The 25854-nt window shown below is 40.9% G+C and overlaps 1 protein-coding gene across 5 annotated transcripts in view; it reads right to left on the bottom strand.

The window, feature by feature from the left end:
• Positions 1–25854, bottom strand: part of bnc2 (basonuclin zinc finger protein 2) — a 550876-nt gene that overhangs the window by 324920 nt on the left and 200102 nt on the right. Inside the window, exon 1 of one of the 5 annotated variants that reach the window (XM_048528061.2) lies at positions 3937–4008. The exons of the other annotated variants lie outside the window; for them this stretch is intronic. The gene's annotated coding sequence lies outside the window, so the exon portion shown is untranslated. Of the gene's footprint in view, positions 1–3936; positions 4009–25854 lie in introns of those variants that run through there. 5 annotated transcript variants of the gene reach the window in all.

The following is a 25854-nucleotide window of genomic DNA, read 5'->3' as shown; positions in this document are numbered from 1 at the left end:
CAGATAGAGTCCCATATGTTCTGTAATCAGCAGCTCATGGTGGCAATACTAAGTGATTTATAGCAATAATTACCAACTGAATAATAATTAATTGCATTTACATAGGATAGCATCTCAAAACACTCCCGTATAAAAAAAAGGGTAGTAAGTGGACCCTGAACCAGAGGAGAAGTTAAAAATGTTTGTTGGAAAAGTGGAGGTTACGCATGGATTTAAACAGTAAGGGGCTGGAGAAGTAGAGGGGTTTAGAGAAGCCAAAGGAGAAATTGGCAGGAGGGTCAATAGTCAAAGGCCACAACTGAAAGATGATGGTCAAAAGAAACAGGGGAAAGCAAGATTACACACTTTTTACTAAATCATCACAACTTTAAATGTGCTGCCTGAGTGAAAGCAAATTAAATTCTAGAAGGAAACTGAATGAATAGTTGAAAGGGAGAAAATGACAGGTTTGTGGGGAAATATATACAGGTAGTCAGAGTAAAGGGACAAATCTTGAACGGAAACAGTACAGGCCTGACGGGTCAAATGGCTTCCTTCTTTGCCTGTGATGCTAGAGATAACGGAAAGACACACAGAATGATGTAAACATATCTTTTGATAACATTAAGGTTTAATCAGCAATAGCAGATAACTCTTTAATAGACATAACTGCAGTAGGCCCCAGTATACAGACAAGAGATAAAAATAAGTTTGTTTGCATCTAAAATGCTGCATTATTACTTCAACACTGTTCGTATTTAACAGGGCACTGTCACCTCCTCAGGGTCATTCTAAAGGACTCAAGTTTTCAAAGGATTTGCATTGTAAAACGTAGCAGTGGGGTGCTTTTGTATGAGGAAAAAATACCATGGGCTAGATATTGGCTACAAAAATTAAATAGCCAGAGTACAAAAAAAAAATCAACATCTTGGTAGATCTGTCTTAGAAAAGGCAAAGTTGCCACAGTCCTGCCAGACAACAGGGCTGATCGCTCTTGAGCGCTGGATGCCTGCTGGTGATTTAATCCAAGGCTCACCAGACCTCAGGCAAGGGGAGAGTTTGAGACAGAGGACCCTCTATGGTAACCTCAGCTGGTGCAGGAATTGAACCCACGCTGTTAGCATCACTATACACTTCAAACCAACCATACAACCAACTGATCTAAACCCCTTGCTTGATTTGGATTTTGCTACTGGGTAAGATCACTTTTCCTGTAACTTACCATTAAAAAAATTAATTCTGTCAGGGGCACAGGTAGAGCAGGACACAACTCCTCAACATCATGTTCTGTTATGCCATTTTGACACTTGCAAAATAAGGTTAAATTTTTACCTTGAATTGAGTAATTTCTTCAATAATTATCCCATTCTACGCATACACAAGAAACATTTATTACATTACGGTCTCAATAGCTTCATGCAAGAAGAGAACAGTGCAATAATATGAAACCCTGGCATGTTAGGCAGTTGTGAGCATGTACTGAGCCTGTATCCAATTCTCCCTACAACATCCAAATCACATTCCCCTCATCTATGCAACACCGCACTGTAGAGACATCAGGCCTGCATGTTTGTTTTGCTTGACTAACAAAATTACTCAGATACAACTACCATATTCAAACAAAGTTGGGATGAACAAGTTGTAATTCTGAATTCACCTCAATTCACATATTCCAAAAGCCAAGTTTACTGTGACTCATTGTTTTCAATCAGTACAGCATCAGCAACTCATGAGGGAGGGGAAGAGATTCCCCTCAGATTGGGCATTACCATAGACATTGCACTCGTTCAATAAGTATTCAATAAATTCACAATAGAAAGTTAGGACTAGGAGAATATGTTTCTGCCACACTGTTAAACCTTTGTGTCCCAGAAATAGAACAATGTAAACAGCTGAATCTCATTTTTATGTGTCAAGAATTGCTGAGTTCTTTTTAACCTTGATTTTCCTTTACTTATCACTCCTAATCTAAAACTTTATTCTGGATTTTCATTTCTCTGCCCATGGGACTTACCTCTAATCAATCTTCCTTTCAATTATTCCTCTAATTCTTTCTCGCTCCTTAAATTTCTTTAGTTCAAGAAATTATTCACAGAGATCCCCAAATGCTATCCATGGCTCTTGTTGGACCATCCCATCTCTCATTGCCACCAAGATAAAGGGCCAAACATCCCAGGGCCTAAGGATTAGATTCCCTACAGTGTGGAAACGGGCCCTTCGGCTCAACCAGTCCACACCTCCCCTTGAAGCTTCCCATCCAGACCCATCTCCCTATAACCCACACACCCCTGAACGCAATAGGCAATTTAGCATGGCCAATCCACCTAGCCTGCACATCTTTGGACTGTGGGATGTACCGGGAGCACCCGGAGGAAACCCACACAGACACGGGGAGAATGTGCAAACTCCACTCAGACAATTACCCGAGGCTGGAATCGAATGCTAACCACTGAGCGCCCCTTGATAATCTGACAGGGCATGTCCCCTGCTGTCCCACGCCAGGAAATTCTCATATCTCGCTTGTGACTCAACAAAATAAAGGCACCTTTTTCAAAAAAATTGCACATTAGTTACATCTTCTGGTTACACAAAGTTAAGGTTTTCTTCCTTTTTCCAGGTAAATGGCCAAAGCCAGCCTGGAATACGTGAGAAATGTCACCCGAGGGACCTATTGACTGGCTGCCTCCCAGGGCCGAATAGCTGGCGGTCGAGGTAAAAGCTGCGACCCGGGTGGGGAGAGGAGGTATGGAAGGGCAGAGAGTGCACGGGGGCGGAGGAGGAGGCGGAGGATTGGAAATCGGAATGAAATCTGGGAGCGAGGAAATGCTGCAGCAAATTAAGAATCTACACAGTGTCCGTCATTGATCAAAACTTACTGAAGCTTGTGTTTCACTTAGGCACAGAGACAGGGAATGACGTTACAGCGACACACTTTAAGGCAAAAAAAATTATATATTTGCAATAATCGATTTGGGCCACAATTTAATTGAAAAGGTTTCACTGCAAACTGCCGCAGTTCACAAGAAATCCACGCCTCGTTAATCCAAGTTCAAACTTTCTGCCCCAAAGCCAACATTTATCTATCGAGTAAGCCCCTTATTTATTCAACGATGCGTCTAATAAATAATTGAACGTTATTCATTGAGCGCAGCTCTTAAAATGCTTCATATAGTTTTTTTTTCCAATTTCGCCATCATATTGCTTTCTTTACAAAGAGGGTGAAAGAGAGAGAGAGAGAGAGAGAGAAAAAGAGAAGGAATGAGGGAGTATTCCCGGTAACATACAGTACCATGAGCTGCAGAGGCCTCCCAGACAGTTGTACACAGTTAACAGATCACTCGCGGCCTGTAGCAGACTGCAAAAACAGCTTTAGGCTTTCTGGCATTTTGACAAACAGGCAACTCTGCTCCACTCTGGCACATTCCTTCTCCCTACCTCCCAGCCCCTTGCATGCAGATCGTCATATTTCCTTCAACAGTTAATTGTCTCAACTGCGAGATTTTAAACAGCCACTGTTAAGAAATGTGAAGTCCTCCTAAAGTGACTGTCACAGCAAATCAGTCTCTTGCACCAGTGGTAACATTTTCCAAGGAAGTATTCTGCTGGCAGTTCCTGAGCTGTCTCCCCCCCGTCCCCCCCCTCCCCATCCCTCGAGAACTGAGCGCACTTGTGGCAATAAAACATTCATGCGACTTGGAATCTTAACACAATGCCATTTCCCTAGTTTAACCTGAATGGAATGCAGTAAGTCACAACAGACTACATCATCCTGCTATCGAACATTGCCAAGGAACCTCTGCACTGTGCTCATTCAGACCAGAAGAGCAACTCACAGAAACACCAAGCGAGAAAGCATTTCTGCCTCCATTGACCTCCCGGAGCTACAAGTGAGCTCCTTTCTCTGAACTCTGCTCTGCTTCAGGATTTTGACAGGGTTGTGATATATGTGTCACTTACACGCAGACTTCATTACTGCAGACTGAAGTTAAGAGTCGCGACAGTTCAGAATGACCAGACTTTAGAACAAGCTGTTGTAGGAAACTACTGTACGAGTTCCTTTCCAGTAATTTTATTAACTCTTCAGGCGCTCATTCTCTGCTGTTTGTTGTAAATATTTTCCATCATTTTCTGCTCAGGGAGGGCTGTCCGTGCGCTCGGATGCTACATCATGATAGAAATAAACTAAAACTAGTCACAGAAACCAGGAGGGTTGGTGTGGACTTGTTGGGCCGAATGGCCTGTTTCCACACTGTAGGGATTCTAATTACATCAAATAATGATAAAAAGTAAAATTCTAATTGGACTTAAATTCAGCAGAATAAGGCAGTGAGAGGTCCATATGTAAATATGCACACAAGCATCAGAAAACACGCACAGATGTATATGCATACAATGGCCAAATATTTACATAACATGAACAAATCTACTATTCATTCACATGTATCCTTTTACATGAGGTTCTGGATTTCAGCTGTTTATTCCGAATATAAATATGCCCCATTGACCATGCCTTGTGCTCTTTGGGTTGAAAAAAGTGACACTTTATTTCAGTAGGTAATATTGGGTGTTATAAGAAGAATGCCAAAGTAAATTAAGTTAATATTGTACAATGCGTGAAATGCAGTAAAATGTTAATGTTGCACTGGGAATCAGCCTGGAATCAGCTGGTTAGAGGATAGATTAATGTGTGAGTTGTCCACAATTGCATATCTTAGGATTGGATACTTCAAAAATGTTAAATATTGTCTTCCACACATAACCAATAACTTACCTTCTATTCAAAACAGCAACCATCCCTTTGTTGTGAGCCGATAATAGGAAGGTTCTGCAAGGCACTACAAGGAAGGGCAATTGGCTAGAGCTGTCTCAAAGCCAGCACAAATGGGCCATATGACCTCATTCTGTGCTGTATAGTTTTATGAGACAGATAACTCTTGATGAAAGACAGGAGAATGCTTTACCTGAGTTGCAATTAGTAGCATGTTTGCACAAACCTACACTTAAGAAATGTGCACTTTCAAAGGAAAATAAGTGGGAAATCTCTAACGTATTTTTGTTAAAACATGAATGCCACACAACTAACTGGTAAAGTTAAACCCACCTTACTGTCAGATGAGAGTTTTAACAAAGCTAGTCCATCCTGAGCAGAAAAGAGAATAACTGTCAGAATATGTCAGGTTTTCATCTATCCATGAAGTTACTTCAGAAATGTAAACTGAAGAGTAAAGAGATCTTTTTTAAAAAATAAAGATCTATTGAAAAAAGATGCGGAAGTTCATTTTTTGTACTGACTGATGGACCTCATGTGAAAAGATTTGATAGTGAGTCTTCTGAACTTTCACCATCAGCAAATGAAACAAGAGAGCTCAAACCATGTTGCCTGTGAATGATCCATTCAATATCAAAATAACACTCCCCAATTTTCTCACAGTTTCATCCTCACCCTCCCACCTGATTGGGGAGAGGAGTCAATTGGTCGAACATGTCAAAAAGATCCAAAGCATCTCCACCAAAAATAACTGTTCAAAAGGGTTGTAGCAGAAAGCACAATTGCCAAAGGTGCAATGAATAAATCTAAGATTATTAAGAGGTCAAAATTAGAGGAGTGTAGGTAACTCGGAGGACTGTACAGCTGGAGTAGTTCGTGGGGAGAGTCAAGTCATATAAGGATTTGAAAACAAGATGAGAATTTTACTGAGGAATTGCTTAACTGGAAGTCTATGTAGATCAACAAGCTGAAGGACAATGGGTGAACTAATAGTATGCCTCCTTCTCAGCCAGAAGGTTCAAGTCCTTCCTACCGAGGTAGAGTGTGTCATAACATGCCCAAACAGACGATTGAAATAACCACACTACACAGTAGGTGTTCTCATAGAATTCATAGAATTATCATAGAATCCAATTGAGCCTGCCCTGACCGTCTTAACAGCATCCCACTTTATAGTTAACCCACCTAGCCTGCACATCCCAATTTAGCATGGCGAATCCACCTAACTTTTGGACCCAAGGCAGAAACCAGTGCATCTGCTGGAAATCCATGCGGGCACAGGGAGAATGTGCAAAGTCCACATAGACAGTTGTCCAAGGAATCAAACCCAGTTCCCTGGTACTGTGAGGCTAACCACTGTGCCACCCTTGTTTTGGGTAGGGCAATTGTGGCATTGTGGCTGTGTCCCTACCTGTAGCCCAAAAGGTCTGGGTTGAAGTCCTCTTAGCCCTACTATCATATCTGTGCCAGTTGGTTATAAATATATGGTTAGATTAATACAGAAACAATGACAAAGTAAACAGTAAGAGGCACTAGAGGCAACAGCGATTGGGAAGGAAAACCACTGCATGCGATGTACCATTTATGATTAGATTGGAAAGGAGGAAACCAGACAATAGCAGTCCCACGCAGGTGAACAATACAGGTGTCCAGTTGGAGGAGAATGATGTGGTTAAGCCTGTCAAAAGTTGTAAATAACCCAATAAGTATGAAAAGGGATAGTTTCTCTTTGTGACAGTGACAGAGGGTAATATTTGTGACTGATAAATATGTTGTCATTAATGAATTGAATGTGTACTTCAGAGAAAACCTCTGCACTCAAAAGATCGGCAAAAATGAAGAACTCACAATCACCTCGCACGGTTGAGATAAATTATGTAGATACATTTAGGTAGACGTGAAACAAATACACAAGGAAGGAAGAAATGAATGCTGGTGTGATGATTGAGATCACATCCGGATGGGATGAAGTTCATGAGGAGTATAAACACAAGCATAAATCTGATGGTTGAACGATTGATGTTAATTCAAATCCACCTTTCGTCACAAAGTGAGCTCTGGAGGTAAGTTGCTGACGAGTGAGAAATAACAAATAGAAGACGAGTTGGAGAGTATGTATGAGCCTTTCCCTCCCTGTTTTTCCTTCTATTTGGAGGGAAAGGTTTGGTGGCTAATTAGTAAAATTGAAAAAGGAAAATGAAATAGGAATAGAAGAGAAAGTGCTAAAATATTTACAAAAAAAACACCCAGTGTTTAGCACGTAACAGTTTCCAGTTTGTAGGCCAAGGATTCCAACAGACACATCATTCACTTCATTAATATGTGACTCTCACACCTTTCTAATATTCAGCACAGGTAATTATACTGTCAAAAACATTTCAAAATACACAATTATTGAATTATCAAAATATATATTCTTTGATGCATTTCATGTCAGACGAGGGTATACCATTGGATACAATTTCTATTTCTCAATCAAGTTTAGTTTTGACTTAAATCTGTTCCCAGAGGTATAATCAGTTCAGTACTTCTATGCTATTCAATGTTTCAGTTACTGAGTTACAAAGTGAAAATATGACTTTCATTATAAAAGTCACAAGTCACTAAGATGACAACAGACCCTCAAGAAAGGATATTCAGCCTGAGCATATGAACAATGAGCATTTGGATGTTTTTGGATCTTGTTTTGGTGCCTCTGCTGTATAGTTCACAAATCACAAAGTGTTTTAAACGAATGGAGCAATGCTAACACAATCTTGGTGAAATTCTGGCTGATAGCCTGGTTATTTAAGGAATTGCACGATTTTAAGTTCAAATCAAGCATCAATCATCCCATGTAGGTTGGCTAAATACAGAAATTTATAACAATACAATGCCAATAAAGGTATTATATAAATGCAGCTCATAATTGATGTAGAAAATGGTATCTGCCAAAATGAAACAGAGGCGGAACAGAGATATAGTGAAGTGAATAACAATTATTTTAAAATATTATTTAAAAATAAGTTCTAATAGAATGAGATCCCACAACCGTAAAATTTAACTCTCAGGGCCAGAGAGGTTGCTATACAATAATAATGACTATGGTAAGAATAAAGAACGTCAAAAGCTCATTACATCTGAATATAACAGTCCTCCTTCTGACATCTTTAGCAGTTACATGTATAAATCCACGAACATTATGCATTAAATGTTGAGTCTACTGATGAGAAATTTTTATAGTGGAATCTGTAAAGGAGCAGGTCAACTTAGACAGCAACCTCCAGATTCCCACATTTAATGTCACATGTGCAGAACCCAGACGTTACTATTGATTATCTCTAAAACAATGGTACATTCTGATAACCGTATCATTATTCAGAAAGCAAACTCCAGGCTACATAATACAAAATATAACATGTAGACTTTTGTCAATGAGACATCTTTGGTAGCGCTTCGACAAAATCTAGCTTAGACTTAGTTAATAATCGCCATTACTACCAAGTGTGTTGAATTGTGAACAAAATGAACATGGTCATACACAGAAACGAGCACAGCATGCTCAAGTGAGATTTTTATGCACAAATCATAAATTCTGGCATATTGGCTCAGTGGTGAGCTGGTACTTTGTATGTTCTGGATAGCTTAGTGACCTTATCAACAATAGGTTGTGAAACAACTTTGCTAATTGTTTTCCGCACTATCAACATTATGACTCAATGTTGTATTAAAATCAAGAAGCACCCAGCAATTTTTTCCTGATTTTTCACAGATGAGTATTTTTGAGAGAAAGGGAAACATTCTCACTTCTACCTTCTCTGCCCTATGCTGGCAGAGAACTGGTCATGAGTCTCATAGTTGGTTTCTTGATAACATTACGAAAAGTTCCACTTTTGCCCACTGCACAGAGATAAGCAGCTTATTTCACGGGCAAATGTAAACCAGAATTTGTCTGTTCGTGTTTATTTTAATTGGCTTCATTAGCAATACAATTAACAGCTTTAATTTAAATAGCACCTTTATCCCAGCAATAAAACATTTCAAGGCACTTTAAAGGAGCATTAGCAGACATTATGACAATAAGCCACATAGGGAAATATTTAAATTACTCTTTCAGGGGAATATGGTTGTCAGTGATTTAACCCAACACAAATAGCTTTGAATGACGTGGCTTGCTCATCTATCCGGGCAGCAGTTAAAGGCTCAATCATATTTCTGTGGAACTGAAATCACATGTAGGCCAGATCAGGTAAGGATTGTTTCCTTATCGGGCATTAGTGAAACAGATGGGTTTTCACAATTAATCGATGATAATTTCATCATCATTATTTCTGAGGCTAGCTGTCAATTTTAGGTTTTTATTCAGTGAATTTAAGATTCACAAGCTAACATGGTGGGATTTGAATCTGTGTTCCTAGAGCATTCGCATGGTTCTCTGGATTATTGGTCCTGTGATATTAACAATAGAATACCATCTCCCCTGGTTACTGGGACAAGTGACCCAAAGCCTGGTCAAAGAGGGCAGTTTTAAGGAGCATTTTAAAGGAGGAAGAACAGGTGAAGAGTTTTAGAGAGGGCATTCCAGAGTTTATGACTGAAGGTACCATGACCAATGGAATGTTGCTGAAAATTGGGGATATGCAAGAGAAACGAGGTTGGAGGAAGCCAGGTATTTTAGAAATTCATACAGTGGACTTTAAGGGAAAAATATCGAGGGGTAGAGCAAATGCAATTTGACAAAAAGAGGAAAATGGACCAAAACTGACTGTCCTCTTAGACATGAGCTGTTTCATGCAAAATATCTCCTGCGAATGATCAACATCTCACTTGATGAGTGAGTGATGAGTGAGTAATTGAATGAGTGTGGTGAAAATGATTCTTTTTCCCACAGCTAAGAAAGTAATAAAATATGGTTGTGTTACTTGTTAAGGAGCAAAATTGAGGGCTAATTCCCAACACATTTATAATATAAGAAACTTACTGTGTCACTAAACAAGATCACGTACAGTGAAGAGCCTCCGCTGTATATTATAACCAAAGGTCTTGCATCAATTAACAGATAAATTGACTTCATATATTTTTATTACCACTGATGCATCAATGAAAAATATGACAGGAAACAGGATACTGCAGGCCACTGCATTAAACCGCAAAGAAAGCCGATTTCAGTATAATTACACACAACAACTTTCAATATTTCATCGATGATTGATGCATACATCCTATGCAAAACTGGACAACTATTAGCCCTCAGTAAAGTTGGAATGGGATTGGAGCCCTCTCATTAAAGGGGAGAATGGTCTCCTACAATTTGCACAGATCAATACTGACAAGATGTAAAACCTTGCCCCCATCTGTCATGGCTGGTCAATGTTACAGCTCTTAAAAAATGCAACAGCCACAACATAATCCCAGTACCACAAGCCCTAATAAGCCCTTCTGCACAGGAGCTGAATAAAATTTGTTTCCCATCAAGTTTCAACTCTGTTGCAACAAAATCATAAACTGTAACCAGGCCCCTCTACACACCAAGCTGTTCTAGTGCTTCACTTTGGAACATTCAAATTATGAGTGGAACATCTGGTTGCCAGTTGTGTGGCATGATTTTTAAGCTGCCTTGAGAAGCCAACCAGAATGGCATGTCCATATTTCCATTCCTCATTGGCACCTAAGTTATAATAATGAAGTACTATGGCCAGGAAAGTGCCTGCTCCCTAATTTTATGTTGTACACATTACGCCCCACCCTCCACATTCCTCACATCATACAAATATCAAAAATAATTAAGCAAACAATCAAAATTAATGTCAGCAAATTCACATCACCTGACATTGTATCAAATCATTTGCTGGTCACATACCAACCGTTGTTCAAAAGTGCGCCCGCAAAGCACTACAGAGAGCTTTGAAAGAGTAATCTTAAAGATTTAGCCGACTGAGTTAGCAGCAGTACTCTGTAGAACAATCCAATTGGTCCCATTCTCCTGCTTTATACCAGTCACCCTGTAAGTTTTATTTAATTCACAAGTGCAAATTTAATTTCCTTTTGAAATCATTAATTTATTCAACTTCCACCACCTTTGTAGACCAGAAAAAAAAAGGTGTATACTAAATATTGGGTTCAGGAACTGAAACAGTAAAAACACTGAAGGGGAAACTCAGGAGAAAATTAGGAAGAGTACGAGGCAGCATTAAAAACTATAATTGTTGACATAAAAGGTTTGAGTAATAAAGCACCGAGATGGTATTATTTAGCGAGGACATTAAATTAGGTTTGGGGCAGTACCTGAGGATGTATGCAAACAGCAGCACTGGAGAAAAACATCAAAAATAAAACCATATAAAAGAAGTTATTGGGATCTTAAAAGTAGAACACTTTTATCCTGAAAAATCTCATTCTGCACCAACTGTTGCAGAAAATTTCCTCTCAGTACCAGAGACAATTTTGCCAGAGCATATGTTTATGTTTTTACGTCTGTCATACAAAAGAAGATATATTTCATCTTGACATCAGAAATGCTCCCAAAGCTGGACCACTGGAGCTTTCCTCTCTTCCTGTCATGGATAAAGATTGGTAATTCGTATCAAACTGTGGGCATATAAAGAACTGAATTGAAAGCACTCGAAAGTCATTTCCCATTGGACTTTCTCAATCAGCTAAAAAGAAAAACAGAATTGTTTCGTGGAGTCTTTTGGGTTGTAATTATTATCCCAAGTTCCAAAAAATGAAATGGCACTCCCATGTGACATAGGATGCCCAATAAAATTTATCTTGTGGATTGAAAGGCTCAAAAAGTTTTCATGGCCTAGCTCACTGCCCACTAAATGATCCAGTGGTGCCCGATAGCTAACAGTATCTTAGCCCAATATTAATCACACATTAGCTCTGACATGTGAGGGTGTTCCACAAGGACCATCAAAGCCCACATAACATCTGAATATGATTAAAGAGATGAGGGAGAGAGTCATAAGTATTAGGTTTGCACTCATATATCACATCTTCAATCCACTTCACAGCCAATCTCTTCTTAAGTCCTCAGCCTGTTTGCAAGGGAAAAGTGTTTCAAGAGGTCTTTAACACTTATCACAGACAGGCCAAGGAAAACCTCATGGAGATTACTGATCAGATATACTTCAGCATCACAAGTTTAACATCTCACATTATCTATTCACCAGTAAAGATTTTAAAAGCAGCTTTGCAAGCAATGTCTACATTTTTTTTTAAAAAATCACTTGGTTGAAATGCACTTTGAGATGTCCCAAGCTCAGACGCATGGAATATGACAGCACAAAAGTAGACCCTTCAGCCTATCATGGCTGTGCTGGTCATCTAGCACCTATCTATCCTAATCCTATTACTCAGCATTTGGCCCATAGCCTTTCATCTATAACATCTGACCATATTCATCAAAATACTTGTTAAATGTTGTGATGGTTTCCACCTCCACTGCCTTTCAAGTAGCGAATTTTTGAAAGGTATTATGTAAAAGCAAGTCTTTTTTGTTCTTTTACTGTGTCACGCGATACTCCTAAGCAGTATTAGGTTTAAATGTTCATGTCGCCTCTTTGTCTCATATGACATAATGCCACTTTCTCAATGAGCATCGAAAGCACCAGAAAGAAAACACACAGTATATGCTTGCAAGCGCAACTTGTGGGCTGCTTAGATTAATGAGGGATTAGATGTTGATGGTAAAGATTCATTGGGAGCCACTCTGGGAAAGGCTAAGTCCTTACAGACAGTTCTGCTGCAATAGAAGGCTGATGCTGAAGCAGCCGAGCATCAATTGAGCTGGTGACCATGTCCTTCACACCACACCTTACAGAAAACTGAACCCTTCAATGTGCAACTGAACATTAAATTACAAGGCTGTTTCAACACCAACCCTGGCACTGCAACTATGACTTCTAATACATATTCAAGACAAAAAGTGTGTTTACAAAACCTTTCACAGTAAGTATAATTCTGAATAAATGTTGTTTCAAAGTCTGGAATGTCCACAATGAAGTGGTGGGTGGCTTCAACTGCATACAGAGTGTACATTATGTTATAGTGTACACTGTTGTGTGCAACATTTACAGCACAGAAACAGGCCATATAGTCAACTGGTCAACACAAGTCATTATGCTTCACACACACCTCCTCCCATTCTCTTCATTAAACCACATCAACAAAACCTGCTGTTCCTTCCTCCTCTGAGGAAAAGAGAGAGACAGCGCGACAGAGAGAGAGAGAGAGAGAGAGACAGAGTGTGAGAGAGCAAGTGAATGTGACAGAGCAAGTGAGTATGTGTGAGAGAGTTGTATGAGAGAGAGTGACAGCATGAGTGTTAGAGCGCGCAAGTGTGAGAACATGCAAGTGTGAGTGCACAAGGGAGAGAGAGTTTTAGAGTAGTGTGTGTGTGTGTGTGTGTGTGTGTGTGTGTGTGCGTGAGAGAGAGAGAGAGACAGTGTGAGATAGAGGGAGAATGTGTGAGATAGAGAGAGTGTGAGAGAGGGAGTGAATGTGAGACAGAGTATGTGGGAGTGTGAGTGTGTGAGAGAGTGCTGTGTGGGAAAGAGCATTGTGTGAGAGAGCATTATGCATGTGAGAGAGAATGAGAGAGAATGTGAGAGGGACAGAGAAAAAAAAGTGTGTCTGGGGGGGAAAGAGTGTGCGGGACAGAGAGAGAGTGGGAAAGTGAGTGTGTGCGTGGAAGAGCGAGGGAGTGTATGGGAGAGCGAGGGAGTGTGTGGGAGAGAGAAGGAGGGCGTGGGAGAGAGAAGGAGTGCATGGGTGAGTGAGAGTGCGTGGGAGAGCGGTGTGCGTGCGAGGGATTGTGACAGAGAGCGAGAGACTGTGAGAGAGAGAGCTAAATAGTGTGAGGAGCGAGAGTGCAATGGACTGTGTGCGCGTGAGACCCAGAGTGTGCGCGAGAGCCAGGGAGTGCACGAGAGCCAGGGAGTTTGCGAGAGCCAGGGAGCGTGCGAGAGCCAGAGTGTGCGCGACAGCCAGAGAGAGAGGCATGAGAGAGAGTGGTGTTAGAAAGAGTGTGTGCGCGACAGTGGGGCAGCATGCAAGAGACAGCGCACGTGAGAGAGAGAGTGATAGAGACTGTGTGCGTGGGAGAGAGTGTGCATGGGAGAGAGAGTGCGTGGGAGAGAGAGTGCATGGGAGAGATGGGCAGAGGGTGGCGCGAGTGAGACAGGGTGGCACGAGTGAAAGAGACAGGTCTGAAAGCGTGTCAGTGCGAGGGAGTGGTGAAAGTGAGACAGAGTGGCGTGAAAGAGAGAGTGTGCAAGAGAGTGTAAGACAGGGCGTGCAAGAGACAGAGGGTGCACGAGAGACTGAGGGAGAAAAAAAGAGCTTATGTGTGTGGGGGGATTGGTTGTGTGTGGAGGAAAGAGTGCATGTCGGGGGAGACAGATTGTGCACACGCGAGGGAAAGGGCATGTGACATAGTGTGCGCTCGACAGTGGGACAGCATGTGAGAGAGAGAAGGAGTGTGAGAGGCTGTGCGTGTGTGCAAGATTGAGCGTGTGTGTGTGCCCGCGTGCAAGAGAGAAATTGACTGTGTGTGTGTGTGTGTGTGTGTGTGTGTGTGTGTGTCTGCATGGGAGAGATTGAGTGTGAGTGTGTGTGTGTGTGCGCGTGTGCATGTGTGAGAGAGAGAGAGAGAGAGACAGATTGAGAGAATGTGTCCGCGTGTGTGTATGTCTGTATGAGAAATATTGAGGGAGCATGTGCGAAAGTGAGTGTGTTCGAGCGTTAACCATGTGAGAGATAGAATGAGAGACAGTGTGAGTGTAAAAAAAAGAATGTGTGTGTGAGGGGGGGGGGAACAGTGTGTGAGAGAGAGAAATTGACAGTGTGTGTGCATCAGAGAGATTGAGAGGAGTGTGTGTGTGTGAGAGAGAGAATGCGTATGTGCATCGGAGAGATTGAGAGAGTGTGTGTATGTGAGAGAGAGATTGAGAGAGTGTGTGCGCGCATGTGTGTGTGCCTGTGAGAAATATTGAGGGAGCGTGTGTGTATGAGCATTGTCTGTGTGAGAGATAGAATGAGAGAGAGAGAGAAAATAAAGAGAATGTGTGTGTGTATGTGGGAGTGTGTGTGGGGGAGAGAGACTGCGAGTGAGAGAGAGAGACAATGCGCATATGAGAGAGAGACAGTATGTGTGTAAGAGAGAGACAGACAGTGATAGAGACTTGTGTGTGTGTCTATGAGAGAGATATTGAGGAAGCATTTGTGAGAATGACTCTGTGCGAGCGTTGTATATGTGAGAGACAGAATGGGACAGAGTGTGTGAGAGAGAGCAAAGAAAGAGAATGTGTATGTGTGGGAGAGTGTGTGGGGACGACAGAGTGCGTGTGTGGGAGAGAGAGTGCGCGTGAGAGAGTGCGGCTGACAGAATGTGAGACAGAGTGTGAGAGTGTGTGTGTGAGAAAAAGAGAGTGAGTGTGCAAGCGAGTGTGCGAGCGGGAGTGTGCGCGAGCGGGAGAGAGAGAATGGCAGAGAGGAAGTCTGCATGAAAGAGACTGTGTGAAAGAGATCGGGAGAGAGTGTGTGTGTTGCGAGTGTTGTGTAGAGAGAGATAGAATGAGAAAGAGTGCGCGAGAGGGAGAGTGCACATGAGGGAGAGAGAGTGGCATGAGGGAGAGAGAATGAGAGAGAGAGAGTCTGTGTGAAAGAGACAGGGAGAGAGAGTACAAGAGAGAGTGTGCGAGTGCGAGTGTCAGAGAATGTTGTGCGTATAAGAGATAGAATGAGAGAGGGAGTGTGTGAGAGAGAAAAAAGAGAATGTGTGTGTGGGGGGAGAGAGACAATCCATGTGTGGGAGAGGGAATGTGCACAGGAGAGAGACTGCACGGAAGAGAGGGCACTTGAAAGATTGTGTGCGCAAGAGAGTGTGAGACGGAGTATGAGGAAGAGAGAGACAGAAAAGATTGTGTGTGAGAGAGGGAGACAGAGTAGGAGAGAGGAGTGAGAGTGTGTGTGTGAGAGAGAGACAGACTGAGCGTGTGTATGTCTATGAGTGTGTGTGTGTGTGTGTGTGTGTGTGTGTGTGATTGAGGGAGAGTGGGTGGGAGAGGGAGAGTGTGTCAGAGAGAGACTGTGTGTGTGTGTGTGTGTGTGTGTGTGTGAGAGAGAGAGAGAGAGAGGGGGTAAGAGACTGTCGGAGAGAGTGAGAATGTGTGTGAGTGCATGTAAGAGAGAGAGTGTGCATGTGAGAGAGGGTATGTGAGAGACAGGGCTTGTGAGAGAGAGGGCGTGTGAGAGAGAAGGTGTGTGAGAGAGAGGGCGTGAGAGAGAGAGGGCGTGTGAGAGAGAGGGCGTGTGAGAGAGAGGGCGTGTGAGAGAGAGGGCGTGTGAGAGAGGGAGAGAGAGTCTGAGAAAAGAGTGAGAGAAAAAGAGTGTGAGAGAGAAAGTGTGCGTATGCGAGGGATGGTGGTGTGCTGAGCACAGTTACATCTGATCTCCATTCAGTAGGAATCCAAAATAAATGAGAACAAATTTAGTAAAATAGTTTACAGAACAAATGTTCTCTTTATAAGAGAAATAACTCTCAGATCAGTAAATATTCTGATTGAAAACAAAATGTTATAATCTGTGAAGTAGACCCAAGGTTCAGAAAGGACACAAATGTTAAGAAAAAGTATAATCAATGAAAATCTGAAGTTAAACATTTGAAAAGTGACAGAAATCATCAGTAGATTTATCCAAACAAGGAGAAAAGACTGGACAAATTAGCTGGGTACTATTAGTAAACATAGTTGGTGGATTAGTAATTCCAAAGTTAACTAGCATTCTCTTATTACAAAATTGTATCAGATTCCCAGCATTTTAACTTTTATTCCTGCTGTTAGAGGTTTGTTTTAAGTGGGAAGTTAAACGTGCATTCAACACAAACACAGTTAATCCAATATAACAGAATTCATAGTGCTCTTTGGATTAGCATACAAGAAAAAGTCTCCCTCTCTCACACGCCCTCTCTCACACGCACGCTCTGTAGCACAACTAAAATATTTGTTTAGAATTAATGATCTAAAAGTCACTGTATTTTGACACTGTGGTCTGAAAAGAACACTGCACAATTGAGAAGAGAACACTGATTGAACTCTGCCCAGTTGGATGGTCAGCGCTGAAGGAGAGCACTGCCCTGTCGGATGGTCAGCACTGAGGCCCCATGGCTCTCTCAGATGATCAACACAGAGGCACCAGAGTGAGCCCTATTAGGAGGGTCAGCACTGAGAGCAGACCACTCTTTTAAAAATATATATTTAAATATAAAATGTCTTTCATATTAAAATCAAAGTTCCTTCAGCTGTCCAAGGTGGGGATAAATGATAGCATGGGAAGAGAAAGAAAGTTCTCGGTGTTATGGCCAATACATATCCCTGAAATAGTATCGTAAGTAGACATTTCTGGTCACCTCTTGTTGATCTTCATGACAGATTGCCGTGTTCCATTTGGCTACTGTGGTTCTTACATTACATGATTCACTGCACTTCATAAGCATTTAATTAGCTATTAAGCACAGGAGAATTTTCTGTGGTTGTGAAAGTCACTACAGAAATGAAACATCTTGTTCTTATCAGATACATACATATGCTAGGAAAATTGCTCCTTATTGAGACCATCAGCTTGTTTCTACATTAAGTATATAATTAATTTTACATAATCAGCAACAACTCCTAATGACGCAGAAATGCATGGGCAAATTATAACCATTGAAATAGAAACAATTCAGCCTTTCAAGTTGATAGAACATTCACCCACTTGACTCCATAACCTTCAATAACTTTACCCAATACAAATCTATCTCGGCCTTAGTATTTTTCAATTTCACAGTCTCCTGTTCTTGGGCAAAGGGTAAACTCAGAACCACACACTTAACCACTACGTAACTAATAGCCAGGAAGAGAATTGTCCCAATCACTGCAATGACAAGAATCCGGACCTCACCAGCCACCTAACACTACCCCAATCATGTTGTATACACTGAGGAATTAGCCTTTACCAAATAGAATGGCAAAAGAAGCTAACAGATGTATTGATTCCAAAATACGTGGAAATGCTCCAAATTGCTGTCCGAATAATTTGTGATTAATGATTTGGATGTGAATACACAAGGCATGGTTCGTACATTTGCAGATGACACCAAAGTTGTAGGTGTAGTGGACAGCAAAAAAAAAGGTTACCTCAGAGTACAACAGGATCTTAGTCAGATAGAACAATGGGCTGAGGAGAGGCAGATAGAGTTTAATTTAGATAAATGCAAAGTGCTGCATTTTGGAAAGGCAAATCAGGGCAGGGCTTATACACTTAATGGTAAGGTCCTGAGGAGCGTTGCCAAATAAAGAGACTGTTGGGTGCAGTCGCAGGTGAACAAGGTAGTGAAAAAAGGCATTTGGTATGCTTGCCTTTATTGGTCAGTGCACTGAGTATAGGAGTTGGGAGGTCATGTTATGGCTGAACAGGACTTTGGTTAGGCTATTTTTAGAATTCTGCATTCAACTCAGGTTCCCTGCTTTAGGAACGATATTGCGAAACTCAAAAGGGCTCAGAAAAGATTTACATGAATGTTGCGAGGGTTAGAGGCTTTGAGCTACAGGGGATGCTGAAAAGGCTGGGGCTATTTCCAAGGAGCGTCAGAGGCTGAAGAGTGGCCTTGTAGAAGTTTACAAAATCATGAGGAGCACGGATATGGTGAATAGTCAAAGCCTTTTCCCAGGGTAGGGGAGTCCAAAACTAGAGGACATAGGTTTAAGGTGAGAGGGGAAAGATTTAAAAGGAGCCTAAGAAGCAACTTTTTCATGCAGAGGAACTGGTAGAGGCTGGTACAATTACAATATATAAAAGGCATGTGGATGGGTATATGAATTGGAAGGATTTAGAGGGATATGGGCCAAATGCTGTCAAATGAGACTAGATTAATGTAGAATATCTGGTCAGTATGGATGACTTGGACCAAAGGATCAGTTTCTGTGCTGTACAACTCGATGACTCTATGATTCCGCAGTACAATATTTGTCATGCTTATCTATCCCTCTTCCTAACAGTCATGCTTTTGATTTCATGTTCATTTGCATTTCCACTCATCAGCAAATAGAGTTGTGAAGTGGTCACACTGATAAAGTAATTAATGAAAAAGATATGCTACGTGACTGGAACATGGAAGTAGGAGGAGGCCATTCACTCCCTTGAGCACATTCCATCAGTTCAATTTAAGAACTTTGGCAAGTTGAGGGAGGCTTTGCTGAAGCCATTGAAAATTTATTGCAGTAACAATCCTGCAATTTCAGTCAGACTTTGGTGATTTTTTTTTCAAAAAGCAGTTCATCACTTCAACAAACTGGCAGATAGAAAGCAATCTGTCAGTCCCAACAACCTCACCCTAAAGTCCGTCAACCCAGCTCCTTCCCTGAAGACATCTGTTCGTGACCTTTGTCAGTCTGAGTGAAATGCATGTTGGTCTTTTCAATTTGTGTCCTCTCACCTACCCCACGCCAATGTTCCACTTTGCAAATTCTGTGCAAGCCTATCCCCTCATTGCAGTCCCTGTTCCTCTCACTGCAGTGGGCAGGTTTGTGCTGAGCTTTTTCAGGAGCCTCTCCCAAGGCAAAAAACAAAAAGGAGAGGAGTGCACTTTTTAAATTTATGCCCTGCTTACGTTTACTATTTTACTGGCTATATTTTGAGAGAAACTGCGGAGAAACAACAAAAGGGAAAAGCTGGGATAAGCAGCCAGCAGCAGCCCAGTGTGTGTGGCCCAGGCAGCGGGAAGTAAGCAAGCCCAGGAACACAAGAGTGGAGAGGCAGCTGGACCGACATGCTAATTCAGCGCTTTAGCAAATCAATGCCACTTGAAGAGTACAATGTGAGCCCTCACTGTACAGACACCAGGGGACCAAGGAAATGCATTCTCAAGTATTTCACATTAAGAGGGAATAATGTGTTAATTTATAACTCTTCACCCTGTACACTTGGATTATCCATCTGTGTCAGCAATTTGACTTCGTAAATTTATCAAAAACAGGGAGAAGGGAAAGGCATCCTCCAGTCAAGAACCAGGGAATGGTACTTAAAAAAAAAAGCAGTCCATTTTTGCCCCTTCAGCTCTGTTACACTGGCTGCAGTGCTCAGGGGAGTTTTGCTTGCACTGCAGTGAATGCACCAGGTCTCATCATTCACAAATGACAGGAGTGGGAAGCTAGCAGCAGCAGCTAAGACTGTTAACAATAGACAGTACTTTAGGAAAGTTGGCAAAAACCCCATTTACACATTCAGGCATTTGTACACACACTCACTTCGCAGGCTCTAGCACCCAGGCTCTCACTTACAAGTAAAATTCTCACACATTTCCACACACAGGGATGTTAAAACAAAACCAACTCAAGATTAGCTGCTGACATGCAATCTGTAATTAAACACTGATTGAGTTCCAAAGCCAACAGAGGAATAAATAACTTTAGGAAAGCTTTGTTGAGTGGGTCAGCTGAGCACATGTAGGAAAAATGCAATGACCTGGCTGTCCATCAAGTACAGTGATATTTCCAAAAATGTTGCAATTTTGGTCAACCCTTAGGAACAAACATCTGGACTAAAATATAAAAACTGGGACAATTCATGGATTTCTCTCCTTTTTTAAAATAATTAATTGTTGGAGATGTTCAGAGCACCTAATACACTATGCAATTTGAAAGCACATACTCAAAAGTTCCATCCCAAGGCTGTGTATGGAAAATTAACAATTAGATTACACGGCGTTGGCTAATTTTCATGTTCCATCTTGTCAAACAATAGGCAAAATGTCACTGATTAATAATAACTGATCTAGAATGTAGGAGTGTAGAAATTCCACCATATTCAATGAACAGCAGATGAATAACATTATTTATCACAGAATTACCAACCCTCAATAACAAAAGCATAGGTCTACAGCATTTGGGAATTGAAATGGACACTGAGAACCTTCCAAATTATAATTCCAATACCTGTCACCTCTACAGCATGAAAACATGGCCAGCAGATGCCTTTAAACAGCACATGCTCTCTAAGATGCTCATCATCCTGACCTAGAATTCCCTGGCTTGGAAACATATCACCATTCCCTCACTTTCATTGGGGTCAAAATCCTAGAACATCCTTCCTAACAGTTTTGTGAGCGTTCTTAAGCCACACAAACTGCAATGATTCAAATCAGCAGGTGATGGCCACCATCTCAAGGGAAATTAGGACTGGTCAATAAATACTGGCCTAGTCAGTAATGAATCATGAAAATGAATATGTTTTAAAAATCCCTTGCGTAATTTTGGAGGCAAAGGAAGAGCTTTCTCCCAAACCGTGAGAAGCGAGACAGACACATCAATGACAGTGTAAACCGAAGAACTGAACTGCTTTTTGCTGTGCCAGCAACACACAACTAAGCTACTCCCAAAATGATCTTACATTCACTGCCAGGAGGACTTCACATGACTACGTTACCACCGAATCTGTAAACCACCAATCACAGCATTTACTTCAAAGAACTAGCAGAAGTACAACACTACCCTTCTGCACTATAACAATTTATGACTATAAATGCCATTTGGGGTATAGTGGATTGGATGGAGGATGAAGTTGCACCATGTTAGCTTTTCAGGATAGTGAGCAGATTGAATTAAATGTTAGAACTACAATGAAATAGAAGGAGTGATGTACAACAGATTTAATATAGAGTAGTGCATACGAATCAGAATGAAGTCAATGCAGGTTGAAGTTTTTATTCCACTTCAATTAATGATTAAGTTCTGTTATCCTCATTGTTCTGTCTTCTGAGATGTTCCAAACAGAAATCACAATCCCAACACTGTCAGTCTCAATAAGCAGTACCCCATATTATCTGGCTCAGTTGCAATCTCTTATCACCTGTCACATTATCTCAATGTCAAATTAATCCCAAACGTCATTCTACTTACCTTTCTACAAAAGATATTTGTGTAGACTTAGCCAACAAAGAGGATTTGAGTCTTGTTGGTCACAGGCAGTGTCTACCTCAAAAGTTGGGAATGAACAGATGTTAATGGTATAAGTCGTCACAGATTCGTTGATTCATAGTTAGTAAGGGGATGAAGGGATAATGGGATAGTGCAGGAAAGCGGAGCAGAGGTTTGAAAAAAAGTCATGATGGTGTTGAGTAGCAGATTATTCACTTACTCCACCTCCATCAGGTTGGCAGCAGTGTATATCATACAAAAGGCACTGCAGCAATTGTCAACAATTTTCAACAGCACCTTCCAAATTTGCAATCCCTGCTACTTAGGGCTGAAAAAATGTGGGAGTGCTATCACTCGTATCACTTCTCATGCCATAATTTTAAAAATCAGATTTAGAACAGAACACCCCAGATCACCTCTTAAGTTTTAAAAATAGAAAATGCTGGAGAAATTTAGTGGATCTGATAGCATATGGAGAGAGAAACAGAGTTAACATTTTGAGTCTGGTATGACCCTTTGTCAGAATTCAGGTCTTAGTTCTTATGCTCCCATGTTCTACATTGCTTGAATTCTGACAGCTTATCTGTCTTTCTGATTTCATCTGAAAAATATATTCCATACCTTAACCCTCAGTTATAATCTCAGTTCCAAATTCACATTAGCTTATTTTTCATATTGTTCACTTGAAGAAATCAGCAGATTTCCAGCTTGGTTTCTATTGTCTTTGTGGACATGATTACAACAGAGTCAAACTATTGACAGGATAGTCAACCACAGCACATTCCACCGGCCTACTTCTGACTCTCCACAAACCACAACCACTTCCCAAGAACAGGGTCTGAAAGGGAGGTTTATGGGTGAAAGGAAACTTTTAAGTTCATACAATATATATTTTGCTTTCCCACTAACTATGTACACTGGCTGCTTGGCCATTTTTGAAAGCAGTTAGGCCTCAGTGATTGCAGCTGTGAACATACCTTACCAGAAAGTATTTACACTACTGTGTGCAGTTTTAGTCACCCTGTTATAGGAAGAATATTACTACACTGGAGAGGGTTCATAAAAATGTACCAGGATGTTGCTAGGAATGGAGAATTTGAGATTAAAAAAGAAGACAGGGAAGGCTGGGATGTTTTTCACTGGAGTGTAGGAGATTGAACAGTGACCTTGTTGAGGTTTATAAAATCATGAGGAGCATAGATAAGGTGCATGACATGGGACGTTTCCCTAGGGAACTAGGGAGCATATTTTTAATGTGTGCGGAGGAAGATTTAAAAGAGGCAACTTTGTTTAAAAACACGGAGTGGAGCAGGTGGAACCAGTTGGCTGATTTGAGAACTTGGTTGGCGAACTGGTTGGTCCAAAGGGTCACTTTCCATGCTCTACTGCTAAAGTTGTCCTTGCAAATATTCCTCCCACTTTGTTTTCCAAGCTCTGCCTCGTGAGCCTGCTAACAATGTGGTTCAGATACATCAACCAGCAATAGGTCAACCTATCAAATTCTTCAGTTAATAAAGGATACCATACTGTGCTGGGCAATTAGAATGAATTTAAATACTACCAATCATTTGAACATTTATTTGAACTATTTTTGATTGCAGCCTAAGTTCTTGGACACAATATCTGCGGTGTACTATTTCATACGCTGATATTTTGGTTGGGAGTTTACAGAACCAGTTATAATATTGTTACCGATATCAGCTATATAAATCAACTGACAAGGAGATTGTGTTATCTCTTCTAACTTAAAGTTCTGAAAAATACAATCGGAAATCTCCAAGTGACAAATTAATTGGTATCGTTTTTCTCCTTTCAAAAGGTCACCCGTGGAAAGTGTTTATTGCAGTTTGTTTGTTTTTGCACATTGTAAACATGGTGACCAATTTTTGTAATGGATCTCCTTGGTATCGAGTGTTAAATGATGGAAAATCGGAAATGATTCCAGTCGCTCTCACACTAATTTACTTATATATTCCTTTATAAAAAGTGTGTCGGCAGACGATCTATGTTGGATGAGAAAGGTGCCTCTCAGTTGGCAGAAGAGTTCCAAACGAAAGAGAAACAGGAAATTGTGCATGGATAATGAAAATGTAAAATTGTTCATATCCCTACAAGCAAAAGGTGATAATGGGCATATTACCAGAAACAATAAAAATATTAAACGTTACATAAAAATTAACCAACAGCTCATTAAGATGCAGAAATGAAAAGTCTATCACTTTAGATCTAATGAGAATCAGAGCTTCCGTCACCAATACAGATTCTTGCCTTTAATGATCAGAAAAGCCTTCTCATTTTACGCACGGAGGGAAAAAAACCTCAAAGCCCGATTGCCAGCCCCGCCCACGTCGCACTATTCCTGTCTGTCCCAGCGAACACTTTTCCGTGATGGAAACTATCTACGCTTATCAATTCCTGCGTCTGTACAGTTAATCCTCTCGTTGGTCACCTAAGGGGTTAAAGCATTGCAGTACATTTGTGACTTGTCAGTGACATATAATACCCTGGGTCCTTCATGCAATCAACTTTACTTGACATGTATTTGCTCATCACAGGACCCACATTACTACTGGGAAAATGAAGAAAAACCTAAATTAACACTTGACATTCAATATGGTCAAGTCCTTAATTGGCTAGTCTTCCTGAGAAAGCAATTTTCTATTCCCCAAACTGTTCGTATGTCATGTGTAGAGTGGAGCTCCTGGCCATCAGCGCTGTCCCTAGCTCACTCTAATGAGTGCAGATGAATTAGTGCTACGTGACACGATTTTAGCAGCGCTCCCTCCATCCCCCACACCCCTCTTCTTCTGCAGTGACAAGCATTTGGCAGACAGAAAGGAAAAGCATCAAATCAACAGCGCTTGCAAATAGAAACTGAATAGATTTTCTGCTCCTGTTGTAATTTTGATTTTTTTCTTAAATAAAAGACAATATCAAAGCAGAATTTTAGATAAGAACGCGACGCTGCTGATATCAGCCATTGTCACCAGTGCTGTGATTTCATTCGGGGTTTAGCCGTTGAAGGAGGAAAGAAAAACGCATTAAGGTTTAGTAGGGCAGCAATATCCTGTTAATAACTGGGCCATTGAACGTACAGTGAGGTGGAATACATGGCGAGGAAAAAAGAAAGGGAAAGGTGGAAAACTTTTGAATCATTGATGATGTGTTTGTCGACGAGATTAAACAATTATTAATCCTCAAACTGGAGACTTCACACATTATAAATTTATTGCAGTAATTGGAGTAGGGTCACTGCTGTGTACATTAGGTGCTTTCTGTTGTCCCAACAGACCACATTCAGAGAAAAAAGTTGAACTTCAGGAAATCCTCATAGCAAGAAATAATTACAAAATGACAAAACAACATGCATTTTGCCACTTGAACACATGGGGTTTAAAAAGCAAAGCAAATCTGATTTTAAACCCTTTAAATACCACAGGACAAGTTTAATTACATGTGTTATGATTTTTCCGTTCAAACTTCCTTGAAAGGGGGAAATATTTATAGATGTAGAAAAGAGCAGGGCAGTGGGACTATTTAGCTTACTCTTTCAACATGCCAGCAGAGATATGATGGACCAAATGGTTTCCTTCTCTACTGTATGATTTTATAACTAATAATATTGCAGATCAAACAAGGTTCAGAGCAAACTACTCTACAGATTTTCCAATATGTTTACATCCAGGTTAATTTTTTTCTGGCTTCTAATTGGAATACGTAGAATCAAGGATCTTTAAAGCACTGAGTGGGAAAAAAATGAATAGTAAAGCAAAACATCTCTCAGAATTTGTATCCGATAGCTCAAAGAAAAATGGATACTAACACTCTCTCAGAATATGATTTCATTAGCGGGTTACCAGTTCACAATGACTGATAAAGCAGTACTGACGCCATAGGGAGAAGAAGAGAAAATAATGGGTTTTGTACACAATTTGATCATCTCTTCAACTGGTCAATCAGAGCTGAAAAGTTTAGAAGAAGTGGCTATACAAGTTTGGTCGTACAGGATAGGCCCATTCAAACATGCACTTCAGTTAACTCACACAAGAAGTCAGGTATCTGGGCACTGCTGAACAGCAAAGCCTAATAACAGTGCATCTTATGCAATACTATAATGAGTCGCCTAGCTCCTAATCTCTGGAATTCCCTTGCTAAAACTCTATACCCCTC

This window comes from Stegostoma tigrinum, chromosome 3, assembly GCF_030684315.1.
Source record: "Stegostoma tigrinum isolate sSteTig4 chromosome 3, sSteTig4.hap1, whole genome shotgun sequence".
Taxonomy (NCBI): Eukaryota; Metazoa; Chordata; class Chondrichthyes; order Orectolobiformes; family Stegostomatidae; genus Stegostoma; species Stegostoma tigrinum.
This window is presented reverse-complemented; position numbering and strand designations above follow the sequence as displayed.